This window comes from Schistocerca gregaria, chromosome 5, assembly GCF_023897955.1.
Source record: "Schistocerca gregaria isolate iqSchGreg1 chromosome 5, iqSchGreg1.2, whole genome shotgun sequence".
NCBI lineage: Eukaryota > Metazoa > Arthropoda > Insecta > Orthoptera > Acrididae > Schistocerca > Schistocerca gregaria.
This window is the reverse complement of record NC_064924.1, coordinates 214,963,876-214,990,197: the sequence shown is the minus strand read 5'-3', so window position 1 is coordinate 214,990,197 and position 26,322 is coordinate 214,963,876. Positions and strand designations below refer to the sequence as shown.

General features: G+C 45.4%; 1 protein-coding gene and 1 long non-coding RNA gene across 4 annotated transcripts in view; one reads left to right on the top strand and one right to left on the bottom strand.

Moving 5' to 3' along the window:
- LOC126272576 (follistatin) overlaps positions 1-26,322 on the top strand; it is a 749,028-nt gene that overhangs the window by 9,972 nt on the left and 712,734 nt on the right. The window lies entirely within an intron of this gene.
- LOC126272577 (uncharacterized) overlaps positions 1-26,322 on the bottom strand; it is a 372,861-nt gene that overhangs the window by 73,527 nt on the left and 273,012 nt on the right. The window lies entirely within an intron of this gene.

Genomic DNA, 26,322 nt, shown 5'->3' with positions numbered 1-26,322 from the left:
TTTACCCAGGAGGACACCACCATGCATAAACCACACAGCGGAGCTGCGTGTCGTCCGGAAATGTATGGCAATAATTGCCCCTTTCTCTCAGCCGTCCCGCAGTACCAGAATAGCAAGGTTATGCCGGCTGGTAAATGTTACAGGTGCCCACAGATAGCCTTCCGACATAGTTGCATACTACGGTTCAATTATCTCTGCTGCTCGGATGGCAACAGGTCGGTATAGCCATTAACGAAGTGTAACAGAGAACTACGGGGGAACTGAAATAGGAATCCTTGGAAGAAAGACGACGCAGTTTTCACAAAATGCCGTTGGCTAAACTTAAAGAAAGTTTAATCGAAGACGACTACACGACCATTACGCTGCCACGTGTATCTCTCGTTGGGATCGCGAGACTGAGATAACAGAGATAATAGCGCGTACAAAGCAATATAGACATTTTTCTGTCACTCAGTACGCCAGTGGAATAGGGAAGGAAACTGATAATATTGGTGCCAAGTACCTCCACCATGCACTGTACGTTAGATTGGGGAGCATTAATGTTCATGTAGACACCATTTCACTGCGTCAAAGTGTATTGTTTCTTTTTTATTTTTATTTGGCTTGCGTTTGTGAACAATAGTGCCAAAATCTTGGTGCAAATGTAAAAGTGTTTACACAGAGAAGCCACAACAATACAGTTTGAGTAATGATGTAATGTTATTTTACAATGTCCACACAGGTACGATACTTACTACTAAGAAATCTTGGCATATCAACTACAGACAAAATAGAATGTTAAAAATAGTCAACAAATATTCGAGTTCGTACATAATGCAAACGTATATATGACGCAAAATATGATATGCACATGTTACTCTCACGTGTAAAATAAAAGTAATCTTTATATATTTGAGGATCTTCATTATCTTCTTCTTTTCTTGTGCCGGTGTCAGGCATCGGCGCAGCGTTGTTGTGGTTATTTACGTACTTGACGTGGTTAGTTTCTGGAATGGCCAAATGCCCTGCCTGTTGCCACTCCATATCTTCCGAGACGGAAGTGCGTAACCCAACACTCTGCCACTTCATGCGGAAGTGAGCGGAAGTTTTTTAAATATTACGAATCGTGTAACTGAGGTGGGACTTGGGGACCAGCCCGTTATTCATTTCGTGGTATACGGGAAACAGCCTGGGCACCATAACCAGGCTGCCCGGTACACCGTCCCTCGTCGTTAATCCGCCGGGCGGATTCGATCCGCGATCGTCGCACCTCCGCGGCCTGGGAAACAGCACTTAAACAAGTACGGATATCCGGGCTGGAATATTTGGGACTCTTCATGACACAAGAAAACAGTAGCACTTTTTGTAAGAGGCATTTTCAATTTCACAGTTCGTCGTAGTAAACAGTCTTGCTGTTCTTCGAGCAAACTGCAGGAAAACAGCAAGTGGTTTACGTCTCTTTCGTGTTTCTTCTGACAGTCGCAGAAGGGATCATCCTTGATTTCTGTTCGATGTGTGAGGGAAAGAGTTGAACCATGGGTCGTACGCATTGATACTAAGGCAGTTATCAGCTTCCAGCTAGCGTGCAATTTTCGAAATCAGGGTGAGCTCCTAATTATTGACTGGATCGAAGCGTAGTACTTATCTTTATGGCTTACTGAGACCAGTCAATCCTCTGCGCTTACTTCCAATGCCAGTTTCCGTATTCATAATTTGAAATTGGAGGAGGATATACTGACGTTCTTTACAGGGGTACAGACGGATGCCATATTCCTTGACTACCGGAAAGCGTTTGACTCGGTGCCCCACTGCAGACTCCTAAGGTACGAGCATATGTGAGTGGCTCGAAGACTTCTTAAGTAATAGAACCTAGTACGTTGTCCTCGATAGTGAGTGTTCATCGGTGGTGAGGGTATCGTCTGGAGTGCCCCAGGGAAGTGTGGTAGGTCCGCTATTGTTTTCTATCTACATAAATGATCTTTTTGATAGGGTAGATAGCAATGTGCGGCTGTTTGCTGATGATGCTGTGGTGTACGGGAAGGTGTCGACGTTGAGTGACTGTAGGAGGATACAAGATGACTTGGACAGGATTTGTGATTGGTGTAAAGAATGGCAGATAACTCTAATTGTAGATAAATGTAAATTAACGCAGATGAATAGGAAAAATAATCCTTTAATGTTTGAATACTCCATTAGTAGTGCAGCGCTTGACACAGTCACGTCGAATAAACATTTGGGCGTCACATTGCAGAGCGATATGAAGTGGGACAAGCATATAATGGCATTTGTGGGGAAGGCGGATAGTCGTCTTTGGTTCATTGGTAGAATTTTGGGAAGATGTGGTTCATCTGTAAAGGAGGCCGGTTATAAAACACTAATACGACCTATTCTTGAATAGTGCTTGAGCGTTTGGGATCCAATTCAGGTCGGATAGAGGGAGGTCATAGAAGCAATTCAGAGGCGAGCTGCTATGTTTGTTACTGGTAGGTTTGATCATCACGCGAGTGTTGCGGAAATGCTTCAGGAACTCGGGTGGGAGAGTCTCTGGAAGAAGGAGGCGTTCTTTTCGTGAATCGCTACTGAGTAAATTTAGAGAACCAGCATTTGAGGCTGACTGCAGTACAATTTTACTTCCGCCAACTTAAATTTCGCGGAAAGACCACAAAGATAAGATAAGAGAGATTAGGGCTCGTACAGAGGCATATAGGCAGTCATTTTTTCCTCGTTCTGTTTGGGAGTGGAAGAGGGAGAGAAGATGATACTTGTGGTACGAGGTACCCCCCGCCACGCACCGTATGGCGGATTGCGATGTAGATGTAGGACAAGGAACACTGGCCTCCTTCTCCAGCTGGTCCACCCTGTCATCGTAAACCAATCGTACAAACACTGGGGCCTAGTCTACGGTTCGTGGGGTACATCTTCTGCTAACGTAACAGTGCAACGGTAACATCTCAAGACGTTAGGGGTTGTATTTAACACACAACTCTGTTACAGTGTTTGAAGAACAGGAAGTTCGCGACTTGCCCTTTTCTTGTTGGCCGAAGATTTGTAACGATAGATTCGTCCACCATCACAATGCGAACCGGCTGTCTCCGGATCGAATGCCTTCGTATTAGCGATCTCGGTTGCAGAGGCCAGTTTCTGATATGTGAGACCGCTTGTGGAACGATACGGTTGTTGACGTTAGGTGGGTCAGTCAAGAGAGCACAAATGAAAGAAAATTCGTGGAAGTAAGCAATTGGCAGGAAGGCGACGGCGCCGCTGGCCTGTTCAGAGGGGAGCAGCGCTGACTGTGGCGCTGTCCAGCTCCGGATTGTGGCGTGCTGTGTTTACGCGTTGAGTCAGAGCGGGATGAATGGGGAGGAGACGCAGCGTGGCGCGGCGCGGCGCGGTGTCGCATTACGCGCTGCCCCGGGCCCGTCTGCGGCACGCTACCCCCCGCCCCCCCCCTCCCCCCACAATCAGTCCTCTGACCGAGACGGTGCGTGCCACTGGCGGCCTGGAGGCCTGCCAACTCCGGCGTGTAAACAACGCCTGGGGCTGCGGAGGGCCTGCGCTGTGTGCGTGCCCGGGGTACGCGCCTAACACACTCAGCGGCTCCCGGCCCTGCTCTCTTAACACTAGAGCAGCCACTGATCCCAATTTACTGTCTACGCCAGAGATCCTACTATTTGCCCCTTACTGATCTAGACTTCTGAGTCAGCGATACTAGGTCATACAATAAGTCGGTACATATTTGGATCACATTACAAGAAGAATATAAGAATCAATCATGTAACTCCACAATGAAACTGACAACCAAAACGACGGAAATCAAAGCGTAAGAATTGATAACGTATTTCCTGGCCAAGCCCATCAGACTGTCTCATTTGTTACTGTGGAGGCCAAGACCGTTTGCGGTACGTATGGTACAAGGGGTTTTGCACAGTCTCAAAATTTGGGTTGGACGTTTCCATAGCTTCCAGAATAGAGTCTGTTCGGGGGAATAATGTTTCCATTACGGCTTGCGTTTTTCAACATCTGACAGAAGCTCCGGGAAGTGCTGGCTGCAAGCAGCTCCTGCTACATTTACACGTAAATCTGCATAGCTACTCCGCGGTTTCTACATCTACATCTGCATCCATACTATGCAAGCCATCTGACGTTGTGTGGCGGAGGGTACTTTGAGTACCTGTATCGGTTTTCCCTCTATTCCAGTCTCGTATTGTTCGTGGAAAGAAAGATTGTCTGTATGCCTCTGTGTGGGCTGTAATCTCTCCGATTTTATCCTCATGGTCTCTTCGCGAGATATACGTAGGAGGGAGCAATAAACTGCTCGACTCCTCGGTGAAGGTATTTTCTCGAAAATTCAACTAAAGCCTGTACCGAGCTACTGAGCGTCTCTCTTGCAGAGTCTTCCACTGGAGTTTTATCTATCATCTCTGTAAAGCTTTCGCGATTACTAAATGATCCTGTAACGAAGCGCACTGCTCCCTTTTGGTTCAAATGGTTCAAATGGCTCTGAGCACCATGAGACTTAACATCGCAGGTCATCAGCCCCCAAAACTGAGAACTAGTTAAACCTAACTAACCTAAGGACATCACACATCCATGCCCGAGGCAGAATTCGAACCTGCAACCTAGCGATCGTGCGTTTCCAGACTGAAGCGTCTAGAATCGCTCGGCCACATCGGCCGGCGCTCTCCTTTGGATCTTCTCTATTTCTTCTATCAATCCTGTCTGGTACTGATCCCACACTGGTGAGCAATATTCAAGCAGTGGGCGAACAGGTGTACTGTAACCTACTTCCTTTGTTTTCTTATTGCATCTCCTTAGGATTCTTCCAATGAATCTCAGTCCGGCATCTGCTTTACCGACCCATTTTAAATCACTCCTAATGCCTACTCCCAGATAATTTATGGAATTAACTGCTTCCAGTTGCTGACCTGCTATATTGTAGCTAAATGACAAAAGATAAAGGAACTTAAGTTGCTGTCAAACGGTTCATAGAACAACTTTAAGATTACTTACCGACTTAATGGCATGTGCAAAGTGAGAGTTAACGCATAAAGATGCAGGAAGTCGATGACCAACTGATGTTGTGTCAGTCACTACCAGCCGAGATCTGAAGTCATATGAATGGCTCTGAGCACTATGGGACTCAACTTCTGAGGTCATTAGTCCCCTAGAACTTAGAACTACTTAAACCTAACTAACCTCAGGACATCACACATCCATGCCTGAGGCAGGATTCGAACCTGCGACCGTAGCGGTCGCGCAGTTCCAGGCTAAAGCACCTAGAACCGCTCGGCCACTCCGGACGGCTCTGAAGTCATATCTGATGGCTCCCCACACCATGACACTAGGAGGCTGTGTTTCTGCAAAACGTTGAAAGACTGGAACCTCTGCCCAGTTCGCCACCATACTCACCGATGATGGTCATCTGGGGTAGTGCAGAACAGCGATTCATCGCTGAACACAATATGACGCCGCACATCAACAGTCCATGATTTACCAATCATGGCGCTACTCCAAACGCTGCTGCTGTTTGTGTTGTGGTGGTTATGGCAGCCTGCGCGTGGGCCGGTAGTTCCTGCTGCTACGGGATGACACAGAATGTTCCAGGAAGTTCATCACTTGTTTTCGGATGGTGAATGTGAAGAGGTTCTCATGTGCTTAGCACACAATACGACGGTCCTCCCATGTTGTGGTCAGACGTGGTCGCTCGGAACCTTGCCGACGAGTATGCCTGCCTGCCCTCATGTTCCTATGCAGTCCAGCGTCGGACCACTGTCTCGTCCGAAAGCTCCACAAATCTGGATAATGCACGATTCGAACAGTCGGTCAAATGGAGACGCACAGTGATGGTCATTTCAAACTGCAAGGTGCTGACAATGCTTTCTCAAATGACTGCTCGTCTCCGTGTCCTTCACTGTGATCATTCAACATCTGACGCTGTTCAAGCCCCTTATATATCCTACCAGCCTTGGTACAACACTACACACGAACTACACTAATGCACTCTGGTGGCCGTTCTCCCTGTCGCAGTGCTTTATAATTCTAATCATCGACATATCCCGCAGTTATGTGCACTTGTAAAAGTTACACTGATATCCGACCCTGTCTTCTGGGTGCTTCACTTTCTTTGTCAGACAGCGTCTGTTGCCAAGTGCTATTCACTTATTTGAACAGGACTAGATGGTATACTCGCAATGTAAATATCTATCTTGTGTCCTCCGAATGGATATTTTCGTAGCCATAAACACGAAAAATAACCTCTTTCACCATTCAGTGAAACATATTGTGTTCTATCAGCCGAAAATCTTCTAGTCAGTCACATATCACGATGCTTTTGCTAACCCACTTTCACAATTCGCGACGTCTATGTAGAATTCCATTGTTTTTAACTATCCTTCGACGTTCCCACTTCTGACCGTTCGGTGACTTCACACCACGTAGCTTTCAGTGTGACTAGAGGATAATTGCTATTCTGATGACATCCATCAGTGATGTGAGATTCCTTTCATTTTCACAGTTGTAGCTGTTACTTATAAGATGGGATGGTAACTCTACATATTCCTTACTCATTTCGCTGCATACTGGCTACGACGCTATATCAGTTAGGCAACAAAATTTCTCAAATGGAGACAGTCCCGGAAACTGGACAAAGTGCGAAATAAAGAAGTGTTCGAATGAATGGCCGTGCAAAGAAAGAAGTCCCAGGTTAATGGAAGATGTAGCAAAGCACACAGGAAAGTTGAACTGATAGTAGCAGATGTATCGATTTCAAAATAATTGTAGAAGTAGAAAGGACTCGAGAATGTAATGGAAGTTAATAGTAGGTGTCTTTAGAGCTGAAAATAATGGCAACGTAGTATAGAATGTCATTCACCAACCGGAAGAGTGATGGGTGCCTAGATCTTTCTTCGAATCCTAGATTCGTCACAACTGTCGTCCAACATCTGGAATGTTAGGTCAGGATACTTCACCTGTCCACAACGTAGATCTTGAGAGCTAAAATTTTTCATACTTTCCAATTTAAAAAGTGAATTTTAGAAACCCACATTCATTTTTTTCTGTATCGTGGTAACTCTGTCTCATTTTCCAGCAATTCTCTGGGGCCATTCCGCGAGACGAATGTATATGTTCCCCTTATTTCCATACGCCTGATGTCTGCCGGTAGATCAAAATGGCATTATTGCTTTATAAATCATAAAACTGTGCATAAGCAATGGTCCTACGTGTGAATCGAAGGCTGTTTCTTGTTTTACCACGGACTGGGACTGTGCTTGTGATCATTCTATTTACAATCCCAACGTGGTGTTAATATCAAACATTTACATCGCACGGCACTTGTTCTTAAGACTATGAACTTGTAGACGAAAGAAAATAGTTTTTTTATTCTCCTGCTGACCAACAAAGTTTTTTCATTAAACAGTTCAACTGAAAGAACGTTTAGTTTCGATAAGACTATAACCTTCCTTTTTCCAAATGTCCATTTTCAGCTGAACTGCCTCCTTAAACTTCTGTCTATCTTGTGACTTCCCTCGACATTAGTTGTAATTCATCAATCTTGTGCTCATAGGCTGCAACATTCTTGTCACTACATTATATTTCCATGTAGCTATTGACGGTCTTTGCGGCTATTGAATGCGCAAATTAGATGTTACTGGGTGAATCTAGCTAAGTTTATAATAGTCAGCTGGCCGCAGTCGTGCAAACAAAAATTATTGACCCTTTCGCAATCCCTTCATGACGAGTTCTCCTGGGATCTTTGGCTGACGGTTGTTTATGGGTCAAATGGCTCTGAGCACTATGGGACTTAACTTCTGAACTTAGAACTACTTTAACCTAACTATCCTAAGGACTTCACACACACCCATGCCCGAGGCATGATTCGAACCTGCGACTCCAGAAGGTTGTTTAATATGTATGTATTTATTTAAACGATCATCAGTCGAAGATCCCGACACGAGTGCCAAGAGTCTCGAGCACTTGAAGCAAATAGCTTTCAATAGTTTTCATTATCGGAAAGGAAATCGTTTTGATCCAAACTACACAGTTCCGTATCTGTAAGAAATTGACGTCGTTTGTTTGCAATAAGCGCCATATTTCTCTTTAAAGATAGCAGAAGAGTCCCACGTTGCAAGAGACTTTCACGAAGCGAACTCGGTAGCCGGGTTAGGCAGACGGGAGCTAAGTTCTAGCGCTTCCCGAGCTATTCTGAGAATGAAATACGGCTATACGACGTACATAGCGCGACTGACGGCTATTTTTAAACCGCACAAATGCGTGAAACATCCGCACCCGAGCCGGAAGAGAGCTCCGCGCCAAGAAAACCCCAGCTCCCTCCACCGCTGACTCTTACTCCTGCCGCCACAACGCAAACAATCACTTTCTGAACCAAATGGACGGCGAGCACTTTTCTGAACTGTCAGTCCCACTGTAGTAGAGTGCGTCTGCCTAATGAAAAGGATTTAGATTTCACTTGTTCCTAAAGTCCATTACGCCATAACTATAAAAGATAGGTAACAGTTTTTTTCTAATCATCGAAATCGATCTACAAGCAGAAGAGGAAGTTTATGTGCCGACCATAGACAAACTATGTGGTCACCCATTTCGTAGTGCAATTGGTATGTTTCTGGGAAATATATGAAACACTGACTCCTATTTTTCTTTTATTCCAGCATACATCCTACGATAAAGACGGGACGGCACTTTATGCTTCTAATACATTTACAGCATTATTTCTGTCGTCAAGGAACCACTGTATTTTTGCCATTTTAAACACCGGTGATTTCTGATGACGTGTGATATGAAATATATAGCGTTGCAGGAAGGGTCTAGTCGCCTTTATGAAGGCGTTGTAGGTGACGAGTAATACCACATGTCGATTTTTGTTTTCCACTGTTTTTCATTGTTACAGTATTTCTTAGTAGTAAATAAGCGTACTTTATCGGCGTTCCTCAACGATAACGGGATAACTCCTCCTGTGTTCGTTTAAGCAATAAATACACTCCTGGAAATGGAAAAAAGAACACATTGACACCGGTGTGTCAGACCCACCATACTTGCTCCGGACACTGCGAGGGGGCTGTACAAGCAATCATCACACGCACGGCACAGCGGACACACCAGGAACCGCGGTGTTGGCCGTCGAATGACGCTAGCTGCGCAGCATTTGTGCACCGCCGCCGTCAGTGTCAGCCAGTTTGCCGTGCCATACGGAGCTCCATCTCAGTCTTTAACACTGGTAGCATGCCGCGACAGCGTGGACGTGAACCGTATGTGCAGTTGACGGACTTTGAGCGAGGGCGTATAGTGGGCATGCGGGAGGCCGGGTGGACGTACCGCCGAATTGCTCAACACGTGAGGCGTGAGGTCTCCACAGTACATCGATGTTGTCACCAGTGGTCGGTGGAAGGTGCACGTGACCGTCGACCTGGGACCGGACCGCAGCGACGCACGGATGCACGCCAAGACCGTAGGATCCTACGCAGTGCCGTTGGGGACCGCACCGCCACTTCCCAGCAAATTAGGGACACTGTTGCTCCTGGGGTATCGGCGAGGACCATTCGCAACCGTCTCCATGAAGCTGGGCTACGGTCCCGCACACCGTTAGGCCGTCTTCCGCTCACGCCCCAACATCATGCAGCCCGCCTCCAGTGGTGTCGCGACAGGCGTGAATGGAGGGACGAATGGAGACGTGTCGTCTTCAGCAATGAGAGTCGCTTCTGCCTTGGTGCCAATGATGGTTGTATGCGTGTTTGGCGCCGTGCAGGTGAGCGCCACAATCAGGACTGCATACGACCGAGGCACACAGGGCCAACACATCATGGTGTGGGGAGCGATCTCCTACACTGGCCGTACACCTCTGGTGATCGTCGAGGGGACACTGAATACTGCACGGTACATCCAAACCGTCATCGAACCCATCGTTCTACCATTCCTAGACCGGCAAGGGAACTTGCTGTTCCAACAGGACAATGCACGTCCGCATGTATCCCGTGCCACCCAACGTGCTCTAGAAGGTGTAAGTCAACTACCCTGGCCAGCAAGATCTCCGGATCTGTCCCCCATTGAGCATGTTTGGGACTGGATGAAGCGTCGTCTCACGCGGTCTGCACGTCCAGGACGAACGCTTGTCCAACTGAGGCGCCAGGTGGAAATGGCATGGCAAGCCGTTCCACAGGACTACATCCAGCATCTCTACGATCGTCTCCATGGGAGAATAGCAGCCTGCATTGCTGCGAAAGGTGGATATACACTGTACTAGTGCCGACATTGTGCATGCTCTGTTGCCTGTGTGTATGTGCCAGTGGTTCTGTCAGTGTGATCATGTGATGTATCTGACCCCAGGAATGTGTCAATAAAGTTTCCCCTTCCTGGGACAATGAATCCACGGTGTTCTTATTTCAATTTCCAGGAGTGTATGTCAATTGGTACAGCTCTTAGTCACCATAACGAGAAATTATAGGGGTACCAGTTATCGGTGCCAAAGAAACTGGAGTTGTAAGCACACACCTGGAAGCAAAAGATCTCCACCTTAGTATATATTAAATCGTTAAAATGTCCGTGTAGTCAAGCTTAAACAGCGGAGATTACATCCGAACATAAACTTCCACTCAAAATTTCGGTCAATTTCGTCTTCCTTCGTACCGTGGTAATATCTTCATCTGACGAGTAGCGACGGAGAATTTTCCACCTTCTTGTGTTATTTACAGGTACAGAAGGAGTTGAGCACACACTTCATTAATACGCGGCCCACTACATATTCCTCTCCTGCCCAAGCTCTTCACCATAGATGAGCATTTGCGCCAGATTACTGTTTGTAACAAAACTAATGTGGATGGGCACCTGAAAGAGGCTACTTCCGAAGCTTTAAGCAAGTGTTCCACGCTGGTAAATTTCTTGAAAGCTATGGCGAAATCAGTTAAACGATAGATTGTAAATATTTTTTTCAGTTGAAGTGTTCAACATCCAACAGTACATTGAGCGATTTCCCTTCATATGAAGACAAAATGTGAGTAACTGGGGTTTGCTGCAACGAGGCCAAGTCGAGCTATTCCCGACACAGTGGCATTAATATTGTAACGTACTGTAAGCTATGCCGCTTGCCCGATCGTACATCGCTGTTGCTTAATAGACAACTTGGAATGTACCCTACATTTCATGTCACAGAACATAAATAACGAGCGACAATCATTACAGTCATTTACTTGTATTACGACTTGTCCCGCTTGGGGTCAACGCCAGATTGTTCTGTTCCAAGAAAACTCCTTTACTATCATCCAGGTTTCCCCACCTCTCTAGCCTCTACAATACTTGCTACCTCATTTTCAACCGCCGGCGTTTATATATTCTCTGGTTCCATGATTCCTGCAGTTCTTTGTGGCTCTTTATTTCTATAGCCTCCGTAATAAAATGTACCTTAGTTTACAAGTATATGCCACACACACGCTATAGTAATTCAGAACTGTTTTAAAGTTTCACCCTATTGCAACAACAGGGATCGTCTCTTACAATCAATCAATACTTTCTCGTTGATTGGTACATACTAATTCAGCTTTTTTTGTTTTTCATACAGTTTTCGTATAAATGGTTCGTGGTACTGTTCCCCTACTTAGCACTATTTAATACATAAATACATTATGCGCTATGAGTATGTCTGATGTGTTAGATTATAAATCGTCACACATCTCCTTCCAATAAAACCAGAGGGGAAGTGACGATTCACCCATATATTAGGAGCATTCTTACTCACAGGGACGATCGTGGATTTCTATTCTAAAGATAGTCGTAAACAATTTTTGGTGTATCTAAAAACCAACAACAATTTCATTATCATTTTCCAGTTCATGCAGAACATCAGATCTGCTGCCGAGTGAGTTTGCCGTAAAGGTGCTAAGTTTCATTGTATTTCTGTGACATCATGTCATTCGTAGATCATCACAGGGAAACTCGTCTAAGGACTCACATGTAAGCTAGTGTAAATGTCCCAATTTTCCGAGGAATCGGTTGGGCTAGAAATGAAAATTTTGCATTAGTTCGATTCACCGGAGAAATTAGCGTCATCTTGTTATTTTCATTCCCATGTTAGGCAGTAGATATTCTGAGTTTACAATGAGAATCAAATTTATATACTGCCGATGCCAGTCGCAAAATAAGCATTCATTATGCCATGTACATGTCCCTATTCGGTAAAACACGTCGTTAGATGTTTCGAATTGCGACTTGTCGTCAGGCCTTCATTCAGAATATATATTAAACGAAACTTAAATCCCTTTACCTTAGTCACGTGACGGTCTGTGGGTTGTTACTGCTGCTATTCAAGGAAGGTTTGTTGCCTAAGGCATTTTGCTTGGTGTCTATGACTTTCGAGCTGTGCTTTATTGCTTCTCACTCAACCGGTGTTGCTGCTCGTCAAGTTCTCCCTGGTAAGATAAAGTTTCATACATACGCTTTAATAGTCCACGTTCGATTGCAGAATTTCACTGATTACTTCCACGGTATCGCTCGTCGCCATGTTCATTGCAAACAACAACACTTAATAGCACACAAATTTTAGCCCGACGTGGAGGTGCGACAAAATTCCTGCCCGAGCCAGGATTCGAATCTACGACCATAGCTGTCGCGCGGTTCCAGACTGAAGCGCCTAGAACCGCTCGGCCACTCCGGCCGGCGGGACTGATGACCTCAGAAGTTAAGTCCCATAGTGCTCAGAGCCAGTGGAACCTTTTTATTTATTTATTTATGTTGGGCGATCTGAATGGCAGTATCATTCTCTCAAATTTACAGAATGTTCTCCAAGCCAATCGTGAACAACTGTGGCTCATTGATAGGGTGCGCTGTCATCCATAAAATTTCCATCGCTGTTTAAGAACATGGACTCCATGAGTGGCTGCATATGGTTTCCGAGTAGCCAAACATAATAATCAGCAATGAATTATTCACTGGACCAGAGGACACAGTCTACTCCGTGTAAACATAGTCCACACCATTACGGAGCCACCATCAGCTTGAGCAACGTCTTGTTGACAACTAGGGTCCATGGCTTCCAGGGGTCTACGGCACACTCGAACCCTAACATAAGCTCTTACAACTGAAATTTGAACTAATTTGACCAGGGCACTGTTTTCCAGTCATCTAAGTCCAACCGATATGGTCACGAGCCCAGAAGAGGCGCTGCTGGCGGTGTCGTGCTGTTAGCAAAGGTTTTCGAGTCGGTCACCTGCTGCTACAGCCTATTAACGTCAAATTCAGCCGCACTGTCCTAACGGATACGTTCGTCGTACGACCCACATCGATTTTTGCGATTGTTTCACGCAGTGTTGGTTGTCTGTCAGCACAGACAATTCTACGCGAATGCCCCTGTTCTCGGTCGTTAAGCGAAGGCTGTCGGGTACTGCATTGTCAGTGGTGATAGGTAATGCCCGAAATTTGGTGTTCGGGGCACACTCTTGACACTGTAGTTCTTGGAATACTGAATTCCCTAACGATTTCCGAAATCTAATGCGTCCAGCTCCAACCGTCATTCCGCGTTCAGAGTCTGTTAGTTCCCGTCGTGCGGCCATAATCACGACGGAAATCTTTTCACGTGAATCGCCTCAGTACCTGTGACAGATACGCCGGTCGACTGCTCTTTTATACTACCGCCATCTGTATTCGCGCATATACTATCCAATGACTTTTGTCACCTCATTGTACACTATTGGCCATTGAAATTGCTACCCACGTGATGTGCTCCAGACGTGAAATTTAACCCACAGGAAGAAGATGCTGTGAAATGCAAATGATTAGTTTTTCAGAGCATTCATACAAGGTTGGCGCCAGTGGGGACACCTACAACGTGCTGACATGAGAAAAGTTTCCAACCGATTTCTCATGCACGAACAGCAGTTGACCGGCTTTGCCTGCTGAAACGTTGTTGTGATGCCTCGTGTAAGGAGGAGAAATGCGTTCCATCACATTTCCGACTTTGATAACGGTCGGATTGTAGCCTATCGCGATTGCGGTTTATTGTATCGCGACATTACTGCTCACATTGGTCGAGATCCAATGACACTCAGCAGAATATGGAAACGGTGGGTTCAGGAGGGTAATAAGGATCGCCGTGCTGGATCCCAACGGCCTCGTAACACTTACAGTCGAGATGACAGGCATCTTATCTGCACGGGTGTAACGGATGGTGCAGCCACGTCTCGATTCCTGAGTCAACACATGAGCACGTTTGCAAGACAACACTCATCTGCACGAACAGTTCGAAGACGTTTGCAGCAGCATGAACTATAAGCTGGGAGACCATGGCTGCGGTTATCCTTGACGCTGCGTCACAGACAGGAGCGCCTGCCATGGTGTACTCAACGACGCACCTGGATGCACGAATAGCAAAACGTCATTTTTTCGGATGAATCCAGGTTCTGTTTACAGCATCATGATGATCGCATAAGTGTTTGGCGACATCGCTGTCGACGCACATTGGAAGTGTGTATTCGACAGCGCCATATTTGCGTATGACCCGGTGTGCTGGTGTGGGGTGCCATTGGTTACACGTCTCGGTCACCTCTTGCTCGCACTGACGGCACTTTGAACAGTGGCCGTTATATTTCAGATGTGTTACGACCCGTGGCTCCACCCTTCATTCGATCCCTGCGAAACTTTACATTTCAGCAGGATAATGCACGACCGCATGTTGCAGGTCCTGTACGGGCCTTTCTGGATACAGAAAATGTTCGACTGCTGCCCTGGCCAGTACATTCTCCAGATCTCTCACTAATTGAAAACGTCTGGTCAACGATGGTCGAGCAATTGACTCATCACAATATGCCACTCACTACTCTTGATGATGTGTTGGTATCGTGTTGAAGCTGCAAGGGCAGCTGTACCTGTACACGCCATCCAAGCGTACTGAATGCCCAGGCGTATCAAGGCCGTAAATACGACCAGAGGTGGTTGTTCTGGGTACTGATTTCTCAGAATCTATGCACCGAAATTGCGTGAAAATGTAAGAACATGTCAGTTGTAGTATAATATATATTTGTCCAATGAATTTCTTCTTGGTGTAACAATTTTAATGGCCAGTAGTGTAGAATATGACTTTTAGTGTAGAGCTCGACAATGATCCGGATATTCGGAAGCACTGTGGCTGTGTTGGCATGCTGCTGGGAGGAGGCACAGAGCAGCTGCAGTCAGCACCGGCAGTAAGTAATCCGAGGGATGGGTGCGCGGCGCTGTGTCCTTGGGGCGTTCTCGTTACGTGAGTGAGGAGGAGCGCAGCGCGGCCGCGGCCCAGCGGGCCAGGTGCGCGCGTCTGAGGAACGTCTGCCCACGATGACCTCACAGTCCGACTGACGCCCACATTCCTCCCTGAGGCTGCGGCCGCGGCCGCCGACCCACACCTGCCCGAACCGCCGAGGCGCCCGCCACGACAACCGTCCCTCAAACGCTCCGAGCGTGCGGGCACCAGTGAGACTAGCACCGCCTCTCCACACACGCTGCCACCAGGTTCTCTGCTCGTGATGACTATCATACGGTTGCCTACACGGTGTCTTCTGGAAGGCGGTAATGTTCCACAGGTGTGAAATCGCCCTTCCAAAAGCAAAAACAGGCGGGAATGTTATGAGATGGGGGAGACTGAAAGCTTTGAGATATGTCGCACTTTGTACCGGACAATGCTGCTGATAACGCATAAATGTCAAAGGATGCGCTTGATGTGCGGTCGTGCACGTTGTAAGGGTATTACCATCATCCGCTTCATCCATACCATCTGGACCTTGTAAGGCGTCTCTTCCGTGAGGAAGACATTTTTACCGGTGTAATAAATTGTTGTCTCCTATTGATGTATTCACGATAGTTAGGAAGTGCTGTAGTCCGTAGCCGGCCATGAGTCGGAGAGCATTTCCCACGCTGGCTAGGTGACGAAGCGACCATAGGTCGCGCGTAGTGGAGTGGGGCTGGACAGTAGCAACAAGCGTCAGCCTGGGAAAGACGGGAAGTACCACCATATTAGCGCCAAAGTCAACGATTTTGTTTATTTATATTTCATAATTAAAGGCATTCATGACAACATGAATACTAGGAGGAGCCTCTGGATGTATAAAACTATTTATCATAATTTTGCCTCGTTAAAATTCACACCCATTCATTAACAAATGCATATCTTAGTAAGTACGAACTTGATAGGAAGTCCACGAACTGCGACGAAATTAGTAAGAGATACGAACTGCGCGCCAAAGTCTGCAGTCGGCGTTAAGAGCTCTTCCTGTCTTGTTCGATGGTAGCCATGCTCTCATATACGAGTAGTTTGTAACGTGAGTGTTTCATTATTGATATAATGCGAATAAAAGTGATATTACGGCCTTCTGAAAGTTAATTTCGAGCAAATAGATATCCCAGAGTTGATCGACAGCAATTTCAGATAATTAGCTTCCACCGACAGAGACATCCAACGCGCCAATGAAGACTCTGCACGGGACGACATTTACGAGAGCTGCACCGCGCACAGGTAGGAGGAAATCCGACGACACGACCCACCGAGGCGGATCGAGGAAGCTCCGACTTACACTCGCAAATTCCGGGTGGAAATGCTGACCAGTTTTACTGTACGTCACATACACCACCCTCTACGGACTCGCGGCTAACCTGAGTAATAACAGTATCAGTTTAGAAGTGAGGGAACCTTGCAACCTTAAACGACGGATATACCAGAATGTGGGTACAAGCATCGACAATCCGTTCTCTGACTGTGCAGCGTTACTGTTCGTCACAGTACACACAATTAATTACCTTTACAAGATACCACAGATACATAAGTAGCGGACTTAAATCCAAGGAGCTGTCCATCTCTGGTGAAACTCAATAACCAGGTACGCCCGGACACTTTACCTGTAATGAGATAGGCCACCATTATGCTGTAATAAAGTTGGTAATAACCCGTCTTCAGCAACAGCGACGGCAGCACTTCTTCGTGTAACAGCTGCTGACAGCAGGCTGCCGTTAATGTACCCCCAACGAAGAAGGACCCAAAAAGACAAGGACCCTTGATCCACACCAGACCGCCACTTTCGATGGGTCCATCCAGCGGGAGTTGATATTCGGTCATGTAGAAATTAGTGTCACCCGTAAACATTACAACTTACGATTTTCGTCTACCCTCCGTGTTGCGTGTACCGCATTCTGCAAACTTATCCGATGATCTGGATCGTCCTCGGTGAGGTATTGTAACACTTGCGTTCTGTAGGGGTGCTATTTACGTGTGCATAAATTTGTCATTACTGATGTACGACTGACCGTAGTTTCCAGCGACATGCGACGACTACTGTGGTATCTCGCTGGAAGATGGGAGGACATTATGGAGGGTGCTACATCCGTAACCGTTTTCGATCGTCCAATTCTAGGTCTAACAGAATTTTGCGAGGAGTTTCACCACCGTCTGGATGGCGTTGGTTTTAATCCTTTGCAGCCGGCCGTTGTGGCCGTGCGGTTCTAGGCGCTACAGTCTGAAACCGCGAGACCGCTACGGTCGCAGGTTCGAATCCTGCCTCGGGCGTGGATATGTGTGATGTCCTTAGGTTAGTTAGGTTTAAGTAGTTCTAAGTTCTAGGGGACTGATGACCTCAGCTGTTGAGTCCCATAGTGCTCAGAGCCATTTGAACCATGTGATCCTGTGCAATGGCATGTGCACCGCTATCGTAGCATTAGAACGATCTCATTCCATTTGGCGTGTGTTCATGCCATCAGGTGTCTCGTGACCAGCAAGGAAGAAACATCCCCCATGACTTGAGAATTAATGCTCAAATAAAAAGAAATCTTTATTTGTCTCATATGTCATACGACCACTTTCCATTTCAAAATCACAGTTTGAATCCAAGATGATGATTTCCAAACTGGCCATCATGTTGGTGACGTTCCCTCACAGATTTTACCAATCTCCTATCTCATACTACTTTATATTTCTGTGCATCCAAATGTTTTTGTTTCATAAGGGTGCTCCCATACGTATGGGCCTTCCTGGAGAAGTCAATGTCAAGTCTCGGATATCGGCCGTATCTCAACGGAGCGTCATAGGACAGTTACAGTTCATTACACATCTAAGAGCGGTACACGTCATAAGCTACATCTACATCAACGTGACTAGTTTGCAATTCACGTTTAAGTGCTTGTCAGTGGGTTCATAGAACTGTCTTCAGACTATTTCCCGATCTTTCCACTCTCGAATATGTCGTGGGATAAATGAAGAATCCAAACCTTTCCGTGTGATCTCTGATTACTCTTATTTTATCACGATGGTCGTTTCTTCCTATGTAGGTGAGAATTAACAACATATTTTTGCGATTGGTGAAGAAAGACGGTGAGCGAAATTTCGTTACGAGATCTTGCCGTAACGAAAAACACCTTTTTCTTAATGGCTGCCACCCTAACATGCTTACCATATCCGCGACACTCTCCTCCCTATGGTACTGTTCGCGAATGATATTGATGTATATTGGAAAAGTATAAAGTTAGAAAATTAGAGCAAAATGAGAAAGACCTGCAGACAAACGACGGATTGTGCAGGGATTGCCAGTTGATCCTCAAAATGAAAAAAATTCAATATACTGCATATAAATAGGCTGAAATCTCTGTTATTATACGACTACGCGACTGTTGAACAATCCCCAGATGTAATCAGTATGTGTATGGAAAAGTTTACAGTGGAATGATTAGATAAAACTATACGTAGGAGAGGCAGACTCAGACTAAGATTCGCTCATGGAATCCTCAGGAACTGCTGCCCACACATAAAGGATGCAGCTTAGACACCCCTCGTCCGCCCTGTACCTGAGTATGCTCGACGCTCTGGGAACGTTATCGGATATGACTGAAGAGTAAATATACCGTGACAGGTTCGTTCAGTAAGGTCGAGAGCATCATTGACATCCGCAGTCAACCCCAGTAACATATTCTGTAAGAGAGGCATGTTGTATCGTGTTGTGGCTAACTTTTAAAATTTCCACAACGTACGTTCCCAGAAGAGTCAGAGAATATATTGCTTTTTCCTATACATATCTCATGAAACGATCACGAAGATAAAATCAAACAGATTCTAGCTCACACAGAGGCTTAATAATCGCTTTCTCGCGGACCATTCGCTACTCGAACAGGAAAGATGGATGCAAGTGTGGTACAAAAAGGACCCTCCGCCATACTCTCTAAGGCTGCTTGCGGAATATAGATGTAAATTTAGTTACCTGCACTGGACTGTAAATGCAACTAACAACGCTTGAAGCATATGAATTCTGTACCATCACGCCACGTGTTAGTTACAACGCTGTCACGAGGACAAATGCTTAGAAAAAAGATTCTGGCCAGGTGTTAATACGTTGGACTCTGCCAATCGACACGGTCTTGAGCGATACTTGGTTTTGAGTGTCCTGTACTCTGACTGCACTATTGATTGTAGTACCCACAGCATCGCTTTCTCTATTTACTGTGAACATAAATAGCGACATATTCGGACTAAAACAAAGGCGACCTCTAAACTTTAGGATGCAAAATGTTTCGTAATAGTAAAGAGGCATGAGAATCGGTCACTTCGATTTCCTCTGAAACAACACCGTTCAATAAATTTAATGCAACCAACCGTAGCCTCCTCCAGCCGGTTAACACTCTACTCCTATACCGATCTGTTAGCAAGAAGTCTCGTTCCATTACACTGAACACGACAAGGTACCCACAGACGCTATTCCCTCGCAGGATGCCTACTGCCAACTCACTCTTCGGAACCGCCGGTCGACTCCATCCAAACTAAAGGAAGAGAACTTACAGAAAATCAGTAAACAATTCGACCTTTTAGTCAATTAGCATTGTTACCGCCGTTTCATAAGCTCAATAACAGCTTGTTTAGTGCCACTACGCTCAGTAGCGGTGCTGAAAGTCTTTTGGCAGGCGAATTTACGATTTCAATCGTTAGAATCGCTGTGTTGCCTTCCTGTCCTGCCATTGGTTCTCCCAGATGCGTACTATACTGGTTGTGTTGTGACTGAGGAAACAGTTCGAAGTAATAAAATGAATTGATGGTTGGAGTGCTAACACCACAATTGCAGGTAGTCCACGTAAACCAGTTATGTTGGCCACTAATGTAGTGCATTTATGGAGCGTCATAATCCCTCAAGCATTAACTGCCGCCTCAGGACGGTTTATTGAAGAACCGAAACTAGTAGCTACACAATAAATAAGATCATAAGGACAGCTCCGGGCGTTTCATTTTCTTAGAATAGTGAAATGCTGAAGTCCCCTCCAGTCAAAAAATATACACATAAAGAAAAGTTGTGGATCACTTCGGTTCCTAGAGTTCCGAAACCTGTACAGAAAATTGGAGTAGAGATCAACATAAACATAATATCCGCCCTTTTTATTGCTCATGAAAACCACACATTGCATGTTGTACTACCATACAGCGGGACCTTCAGAGGTGGTGTTCCAAATTACAGTACACACCGGTACCTCTAATAACCCAGTAGCACGTCCTCTTACATTGATGCCTGCCTGTATTCGTCGTGGCATACTATCCCCTAGTTCATCAAGGCACTGGGGTCCAGATTACCCCAATCCTCAACTGCAATTCGGTGAATTACGTCGTTTATAAACAGCCCTTTTCAATCTATCCCAGGCATGTTCGATAGGGTACATATCCGGAGAACATGCTGGCCGCTCTAGTCGAGCGATGTCGTTATCCTGAAGGACGTCATTCACAAGACGTGCACGATGGGGGCGCGAATTGTCGTCTATGAAGACGAATGCCTCACCAACATGCTGCCGATATGGTTGCATAACTGTCGGAGGATGGCATTCAAGTATACATAAAGAAAGAACATAAAATGAAAATACCCATGGTGCCTACCATACCGAAAATTCTCCATCCTGTAAAGATCAGTGCGAGCTTCATACTGAAAAACTGATAACTCTGCGATATTACATGTGGCTGTATCGAATTCGCCGCAAGATACTATTACTGCACTTTTCCTGACTACCAAGAATAGTCACCCGAAAATGTATGTTTTCGTTTTTCCTCTGTGAAAAGTGCTCGTTACTTCGGTGGTTACACATTTGCCAGCAAAAACAGAGGCGAGCAGCCACGACCTTGGAAAGCCCGTGACTGTTGTTCCAAATTGTCCGGTTGTCGCAGGAGTGTCTTTGAGGGCAGCCTGTGGACTTCAGGAGAAGCCACGCTACTGATATAACTCTGGACCGCTAGATAACAGAACGGTAAATTTAGCACGCTTTAATTTATGTCCACCGGTGGTCTAGGTGCTCGCGCTGGTGACTGACCACTGACAGTGTGGCATCAGATAACGCTGATAAACAATAGTGCCTCTGAATTAATGCCTTCCCAGGGCCACACACCTTGTCTCCTAATTTAGGAGTCGACTTTGAGTTATTTCGTCCCAACTTTCACTGCTGTGCCCGAATCTCACCATCGGCTTACGTGCTGTGGGAGTGGCTGAAGAACGGAACCAGCTTCCGACCTCAATCGTAAAGCTTCATTCTCATTTGAAACAATTAAAACGCCTGTAGTGAATCACTTTACTTTATTTCTGAGTATTATAACTCCGTCGTCAGGTAAAGTAAATTTGACACTACTTTTATATCTAGACTTTATAGACAACCAGTGGCGTTATCAGGTTGAGAAAATGAGCAAAGTGGAGTTCCAAAAATCGTTCAAATGGCTCTGAGCACTATGGGACTTAACATCTGAGCTCTTCAGTTCCCTAGAACTTAGAACTACTTAAACCTAACTAAGCTAAGGACATCACACACTCCCATGCTCGAGACAGGATTCGAACCTGCGAAGGTAGTAGTTGCGCGGTTCCGGACTGAAGCGCCTAGAACCGCTCGGTCACCGCGGACGGACAAAGGCGAGTCGGTGCCTAGACAGCATAAGTTAATCACCATATTAGAGATTCCAACTCGTTCTGTAACTATTTTCCTCGTCGATCTGTTCAATTTTCATTACTTTTAGCATCTCAGTTTTCTCTTCTGGTCTTCACAGAGTTGTCTTCTGGAACTCTCCCTGCCTACATCACGCAGTATTTTGGTTTTATAGATTTTTGTCATCCACTTTTTATGTCCTATTATATCAACTACCAGTGTTACCTTTCTCCTCTCTATTTGCTTGGGAAGTTGCATTTGTTCATTTATTTCGTTTAGGATCTCCTATTTACTGTGTCCAGTTCATTCTCGTCGCTGTCCTCCAGGTCCACATATTGGCCGCTTCCTACTGTTACCCACATTTTTCCTTATCAACTGACTAGCTCGCAATTGAGTAAACCAGCATATACCAGACCAGAAGAATTGCACAGGTCGCCCTTGACTAGATATTTATGGTTTTTCTCATTACAACCATCTCTCTAAGTGAAAGCGCTTAGCAACAGGTGCTCACGGTCTAATTTTTGAAGTTAATTTTTTTCAGAAGTTATGCTCGATTAATAGTAAAACTCTTACACCGTACAATTTGTGGTTTTTTGAGTGTCAGTCGAGTAGCGCTTTGATGACTACTAAGACCTACATCCAAGAGCTTCATTTTGTTAGTACACTGGTGTCGAAAATTAAAGCAACGAACCGCTATTTTTCCGTCCTGTGTGTAATTCACCGTATAACCGTACAAACTGTCAACAGACGTCCGTATAATCGTCTTCGCATGGAAAATAGCATTCCAGCCAACGGACAATCACGTCAACGATGACCTCAGGGCACTATGAAATGGTATAATCCTCTCCGGGTAGTCCCACATCCACAATCGCTGTGTATACAGTCACCGACGGTGCAGTATTGCACAAAGAAGATGCCTACCAGAGTCTCTGCGGTGGAAGGCCACAAGAAGAATGGAAGCATCACAGTCGCAAATTGATGAGCCCTGATGGCTTCATAAAGTGATGAGACCCGATGTCTTAATGTTAATCCATTTGTTTTTTCTTAAATGTGGCAACAATTTATAGAGACCGAAACATTACAAAAGGACCATAACAGGGTCGACCGCGTGTGATATCAGAAAGAGAGGACCGTTATCTGGATGTAAGGACACGACAGTACCGCCTTAGTACTGCATGGCAATTGGGATCTGACCTCACAGCATCCACTGAACGTGTTGTATCGAGACAAACGTTGTTCAGAAGGCTTTGGCAGAGTGGCCTTTATTGTTGGACACCTGCTTATGTGTACACCTAATGTGACTTCACAGAAGTAACGTCTAGAAAGGAGTCGTCAAACATGCCACCTGGACGGTCGAGCAGTGGGCCAATGTTCTTTTCGCAGATGAGTCCCGACTTGGTCTGGAGAGTGATTCTCGACGCATTCGCATCTGGAGGAAATGTGAAACACGATTTCGGGACCCAGAAATTATGGAAAGAGACCGATATCGAGGAGGATCCCTAATGTTGCGGGCAGGAATGGCTTGTCCACATGAACACATCATCATGAAATATTATGTGTGCATCGGCAAGGTTTAGCTGCTGTCAGGTATCCTGAAAAGATCTTGGGACCTCAAGTGCGGTTGCTGCGAGGCGCTGTGGACGATATTGATCGACCTCATAGGGCAAAAGCGGTTGATGTTTTCTTGGAAACGGAAGATATTGTACGCATGGCGTGGCATGCTCGCTCTTTCCATTTGAATCCCATAGAGCATGTCTGGCTGCACTAGGAGGACGGGTCGCATCATTTCAGCATCCACCAACCACTCTCCAAGACTTGCAAGCAGCTCTCCAGGAAGAATGGACGTTATTGCGTCAACATGGAATTGATGAAATTACTCACAGCATTCCCCGTCATTATCAAGCTTGTATTTCTGCCAGAGATGGTCACACCCCATACTGAGCACATTAACCAGTTGTCGGAAAGTGTGTGCAAATCAAGTTGGAAAAAAACAAAAACATTTTTGTCTTCCATTATGCATACTGCAGTTGTTTACACTGGGTATTCTTTACATTTGTTTCTCCTTTACTATCACCTGATCACATTGTTTTGTGGCAAAATAGACACGACCTTGCAAAATTTCCGTTTGTTGCTTTAATTTTGGACACCAGTGTATTTAATGTATACCACTTGCTAGGAACATGATTAAACAACATCGTAAATACCTATCAACATCTAGTCATCACTTTGAAATAATTACAGTATTATTTAAGTAACCTGTGAAGACAACCACACTCCTTGAAACTTACGTTTCCAAATGCTGTTACGATGTTATCATCACTACCAAATTTTTTACCATCACTGCGGCAGCTCGCAAAAAGAATAAAACTAAAATGACAAACTATAATAAACTCAATTCACCTGATGGATCCACATAGTAAAATAATCCTTGCTTCTTTCTGGTCGATAAGTGACTATTGCGGACGGCGTAGAACACGTGATACTACACCGATCGAGGTGGCGCTGTGGTTAGCATACTGGACTCGCTTAGGAGAGGATGACGGTTCGACCCGCGTCAGGCTATCCTGGTTTAGGTTTTCCGTGATTTCCCTAAATCGCTTCAGGAAAATGCCGGGATGGTTCCTTTGAAAGGGCACGGCCGAGCTCTTTCATCATCCTTCCGTAATCCGATGGGACGGATGACTTCGCCGTTTGGCCCCCTCCCCGAAACCAGCCAACCAATCAACGTGGCTATCGGTACCTCAAATTTTGTAGAGGCTACAACTACTAGATAAACCGTAGACCAGAATTGTGCGTTTCATACATAAGGTATCGATATTTTGTGTCTGTCTACATTTTTTCAGTACAGTAGTTAACTTTACTAATTCTCTCGTACTCAAGCAGCTCGAATAACTTATGATAGATTTTTTTTATCGTGTGATTCTCTAAATACAATTGCGGTAATTTTACGTTACGGCAACTTCATTTAACGTGTAATGCCGAAACTATGTTTAGTCTACCGTATCTCACAGTATAACACGTACAACCTTTCAAAAACCTCGATAATATTAGAATGGTGATAGTGTGCATATAGTTAAAATGTTTCATCAGATTTAATGACAATCAGTGACTTATCTCATTGTTATTGTAATAGTGGTTTTATTCACTTTTCCAATATTAGTGGAATTCCCCTCTCACCGCTCCCCCACCACCACCCCTGCCGCGCTTCTACTACACGATGAAAAATAGGACACAATTCTGCATATAATTATTTCTCTTGTGACTTTGTCTCGCTTTTGTGCAATGTCGGCATTGTCATGAACGGATTTTACATGGTTAATTTTAAGAGTTGGTCTGATGCCCTTACTGTCGCCACCCGTTACCACCAGGCACGTAATGTGTCTACCTCAACTGCCTGTCAGTTCATCAGAAAGTGAACGCAAATTTTCGAAATGTTTGTGAATCGTGTAACTGAGGTGGAACATGGGTACCAGCCCGGTGTTCACCTCGTTGATTGTGGAAAACCGCCTAAAAGACACATCAAGCCTGGTCGGTTCACCGACCCTCGTCGTTAATCCACCGGGCGGATTCGACCCGGGGCCGGCACAACTCCCCGTCCCGGAAGCGGCGCTTTAACACGCACGCTCATTATTTGATATCGAAGTACAAACAATGTCTGTATGATGACATTTCCTTGAGTAGTCTTTGAAAATTACTTATAGTCCAAGCATGTGTCCCTTGTAAACAAAAGATAAATGGAAGTCTCTTATCTTCGCAATATTGCCTCGCACAAATATCATGACGTCCTCGGCGTAAGAGTAACATAGCTCAATTCTTACTTATGCCGTTCTCTCTCCCTCTCTTCCTCCCCCCGCTCCTCCCTCTCTCTCTCCCTCCCTCTCTCTCTCTCTCTTTGTCGTTTCATCTTTGGAAAGAGTCTTCCTCCTGATCTCCTGATAGAGACATTTAGTGCTGCGGTGAATGGCTTTGATGTGCCCTTGTGCCGTGTTCTTGTGGTCTGTGGGTAGGTCCTCAACGCGTGTGCAATCTAGGGACCTATTACTTGATTTCCAGACAGAACCACAAACATATAATCATTGTTGTTTTTTTATACTCTGGAATTTCTTCTTGCCACAAGAAGCAATTACCGCAGACAGGCAGAAGAATTTCGGAAGTCTCCTTTATCTGTCATAGCCGTAGCATATGTTGCTGCGCTAATCTGCCTTTAGCTTGTGAATGTACAGGTTGAATTAAACTTTCGCTATTAGAGAGGACTCCATGAAAAAATGAGAAATAATGGGCAAATTTTAGTTTCCACGGGTTCTTAATACAAATACCAGGACAAAGTTTTAAGCATATCACCGCTAGTGCGTAATCTTCGAGTTATTAATGGGAAAGTATTGTGCAGAGCCAGGCTCTCTGTTTCAGCTCACTGGACTTGTTCACGATGTTTTAATCTCACAGATAGTCGGAGAT